Source organism: Protopterus annectens, chromosome 3.part0, assembly GCF_019279795.1.
Source record: "Protopterus annectens isolate FY-2018-M chromosome 3.part0, PAN1.0, whole genome shotgun sequence".
Classification (NCBI taxonomy): Eukaryota; Metazoa; Chordata; order Ceratodontiformes; family Protopteridae; genus Protopterus; species Protopterus annectens.
Window position 1 is genome coordinate 805,493,038 of NC_056731.1, and position 4,631 is coordinate 805,497,668.

Below are 4,631 nucleotides of genomic sequence, written 5' to 3' on the forward strand. Positions count from 1 at the left end.
GAGGGAATGGAACCTTTTTCATTGGCTCTGACTTTGTCTGTCCAGGTTTCCTCCCTTGGAGCTCCATCCACCTCGGGCCTGGCTCCGATTATCTCATCAGACCCAGGGAGACCGACCTCCTTATTGGTTTCTCAGGAGGTTTGCTCTCCTTCGGCATTTGATGTGGTAGAAAAGGTTCTCTCTGCCGGATCGAGACCCCTGACCACCCCCTCAGACTCTTCCCAGACCCCCTCGGCTCTGTCTACAGTCCCCATTGTTTTACAAAGGGACAGCCCATGCTCGAAGAGCCCCAGACTGTTCCCCCCGAGGAACAACTGGTTTGAGAGCACCCCCCATGTAGAGCCCCACCAGAGAGGTGCCTCGCAAGCATATGTGCAAGATTAGGCACTTGGACTCTCCCTGAGGACATGGACTTAGATGATGGAGAAGGTTCACCTAGGTCACCTCCTGAGGATGTCTCCTTTGGAAACATCATGGAGATCCTGCACCAGCGGGGAGGTTGGTCTGCCCCCAAACCTTCTTCTGTTGAGTCTGTGTTCCCGTAGGCTTTCGGCACGGGCCCATCTACTTCCTGGTTCTCCCCTCCTGTAGATCCATTGGTGGATCTGGTCACCTCGCAGGCATGGAAGGAACCGGACACCATGGAACCTATACCAAAAGGCTTCACAAGATCCTAAGCCCCCCCATAGATAGGCCAGCCTTGAATAAGGGCTCCCCCGTAGACACCATGGTGGTAGCAGCAGCCACTAAGAAGGAACTTGCTCAGGAGAGTTCCTAGGTCCATCTTCCTGACCGAGAGTTGTGGATGATGGACTGCCTAAGGAAGCAGGTGTATGCTTCAGCTACCTTTTCGATTAGGGCGCTGAACTACTTGGCCCATATCACCAGACTCCAACGTGACCTGGTAAAGGAGCTGGAGGAGTCTCCCCCCAAGTCCATGTCGCAGTAGGACAAGGCTTCGTTCTCTGTGAGGATGGCCACTTTAAAAGCAGTATCTAACATGTCCATGTGACTCCTCTCCCATGTTATGTAAGGAGCAGCTAGGGCGGCTGGGTCCAGCGTGTCCATGAGGCATAACGCTTGGCTCAGGTTATGTCAATTTCCCAAACCCTTCAAGGTGTCGTTTGCCAATGCCCTTTATGCGAGCTCTACACTCTTCGGTAAGACCGTCAAGGAGACATTAGTCCAGAGTGAGAAGGACGAGAGGACACTGTATGCCATCGGGATCTGCTTCTCTAACCCTCAAAGGTCCTTTTCCCAGAACCAGAGAGGGCAAAAGAAGATGTGGTTCCAGAAGTCACAGTATTCCCGGGACACTCAGGGCTCTTCTTGCCCCAGAGGCAGAGGGGGACAGAACGGATGCCAGCCCAGAGGCAGAGGGGATCTGTGGAACTTCAGGTCTCGAGAACCTTTCTCGGACAGATCCGGGCAGCAACCCTGAGGGGTTGCCTGACTGCTGTACTCTGGAGGCAGTCGGGGGATGATTGTTCTTGCACCCAGCTGCATGGGAGTCCATAACAACGGACCGCTGGGTGCTTCAAATCATATCCAGAGGATACTCTATCCCCTTCGTGGGTTCCCCCATATCTCCCAGACACCTCCAGGATGTACCACCCAGCAAAGAGAGGCAGCAGCACAAGAAATTTCCAAGCTGCTAGAAAAACAAGCCTTCAAAACAGTCCCCCTAGAACAGTCTGGATCGGGCTTCTATTACAGGTTCTTTTTGGTGCCAAAGAAAATGAGGGACTTGAGGCTCATTCTGGACCTCTCTACCCTGAACCTGTCAGTTGCCAAAGAGAAGTTCCTGATGGTCACATTACAGTCTATCATGCCTACCTGCAAGAGAGCGACTGGATGTGCTCGTTAGACCTCCAGGATGCTTACTATCACATAAAAATGCACAGAGGCTCCAGGAGGTTCCGCCACTTCTGGCTATGAGTCAGTCATTACCAATTTCGAGCCCCAGGGTGTTTACCAAAGTGATGGCAGTGGTAGCGGCTCACCTGAGGCTTCAGGGGATTCAGGTCTATCCGTACCTGGACGATTGGCTCCTCACTGCTCCCACCAGGCGTCTGCTTTCTCAAACCAGGGATTATTTCCTGACTCTTGCCCTGGGTTTGGGGATCACAATCAATGCATCCAAATGTCTCCTAGATCCTGTACAGGTGATAGACTACATTGGTGCCAAGATAGATACTCTTCTGTGCAAAATATCCCTGACCTCAGAGAGAGTTCAAAACCTGAGGATACATGTCTCCCTGATCTACTGTTCTCATCTTCCAATGGTGGAATGGTGTTGAGGGCTCTAGGCTTGATGGCGGCAACCATAACTCTTCTCCCATGTGCACAGTTACACATGAGAATTCTACAGTGGACTCTAGCTGTACGATGGTCCCTGTTGGAACTGCCATTGACATATCCATTTCAAGTCTGTCGGTCGTCCCTCATATGGTGGATAAGCTCTCTGGACATTTTGGAGGGACGACCCTTTTTTCCTGCCCCGGCCCAAACCACAATGACCACAGATGCCTCCCAACTCGGGTTGGGGGGAGGATTGTCCAAGGCCTTTGGTCCCCCATAGAGATCAGCTTGCATATAAATGTCCTAGAGATGAGGGCAGTCCTTCTAGCATTGCAGGCCTTTCATGCCTTTCTTCCTCTGGGGACGATTGCTATTCAGACAACATATCAGTGTTCTGGTATATCAACAAACAGGGAGGGACTAGATCTTATCCCCTTTGTCGCAAGGCCATGAGTGTGTGGGAATGTGTGATCTCCACCGGTGGCTTTCTCATTGCAATGCACATTCCGGGATGGTCCAACATCCTAGCGGACAGGCTAAGTCAGACCATTCTGATGCCTTACAAGTGGTCTCTTTATCTGTCAGTAGAGGAACAGATCTTCAGCGAGTGGGGTCAACCTTGCTGTGATCTCTTCGCATCTCCTTCCAATGCGAAATGCAGCAAGTTTTTCACTCTGAACCCCCTGCTGGGGGAGTCGCCCAGAGATGCTCTAGTTCATGCTTGGCCTCCCAGTCTTCTGTATGCTTACCCGCCAGTACCTCTCATTCCAATGTTTCTACTGAAAGCTCATCGACTGGGTTGCAAAGTGATCTTCATTGCCCCGTTCTGGCCTTGCCAGGTATGGTTTCCCTTCCTTTGGTCTCACCTTCTGGCTCCACCATGGATCCTAGAGCCCATTCAGGATTTAATTTCACACCCTTCGGGGGTGCCTCATCTGAATTTGGACAGCCTGAAGCTTACAGCTTGGCTGCTCCAGTTCCCATAATTGCTAGGACTCCTGAACTATCCTCCTCAGATTTATTTTGGTGGCTGCTCATAAGTCTTCAACAAGGAAGGTTTATCGCAGCAAGTGGAAATGTTTTTCCTTTTGGGCCTCTCAAACGAGTTTAGACCCTTTCACAGCTCCTATTTCCACCATTTTTTGATTTTCTAGCTGATATTTTTCAACACAGAGCTAGTTCTTCTACTGTCAAAGTTCATTTGGCTGTCATCTCTCATTTTTATGTGGGCGAGAATTCTGCCTCTTCCAGACTGTGTAAAGCCTTTATCAAAGGCACTTTTTTGTTACACCCCCCCCGGTCAAAGATCCTGTTCCCCCATGGGATCTTACTATGGTTCTTCAAGCTTTGTTCGCTCCACCTTTCAAGCCTGCCGCAACTGCAGCTCTGAAATTTTTATCTTGGAAAACAGCTTTTCTGGTGGCTATTACCCCTGCAAAATGTGTTTCAGAATTATAGGCCTTGTCCATCAAAATACCTTACATGATTTTTCACAAAGATAGGGTTTCCCTTCGACCCAATCCATCCTTTCTTCCTAAGGTAGCATCACCAGTCAGTATCAATCAGACCATCAATTTGCCTGTGTTTTTTCCTAATTTTACTAACAAGATGCAATACAAACTCCACATGTTGGATGTTCATAGACAGTTACGATTTTATTTACATAGGACAAAAAATTCCGTAAATCTGATCAATTGTTTGTATCCTTCTATAAACCCTTTTTGGGGAAACCTATCTCCAAGGTCACTATAGCTAAATGGATTTCTTCATGCATCCTGCTGGTCTATAAGGACAGAGTCATGTCTCCTCCAGGTCAGGTGAAAGCACATTCCACTAGGTCCATGACTACGTCTGCTGCCTTTTGGATTAGAGTGTCTTTGGATGATATTTATTCTGTAGCTACTTGGTCCTCATCTCACACATTTTATTTCTCATTACAAATTGGATTTGACTTCCAGAAGGATAGCATCCTTTGGTTCCACGATGCTCTGGAATATCCTTCCATCTGGGCCTCCCAGGAGTTTTTAGTAGCTGGGGACTGTCCCACAGGTTGAAGACCAAATGAAGTAAACTACTAAAGATAAAGAAGTTATGTACTTACCATAAAGTTCCATCTGAGTAGTACTTTGTTTGTCTTCAACCGTCCCTCCCTCCCTCCTTCCCCCAGACCTTGACATATGATCAGCCTACTGGCTGCAGTATAGGACACAAGTAAATCTTTCAGGTCGGGTTCTCAGTATAAAGTTCAGCAAACTCGATTTGGGGATGGAAGGCAGTGGAGGTGTATTTATGGGTAAGGGGAGGAATTTGGAGCCCGGAGCTAATGCTAG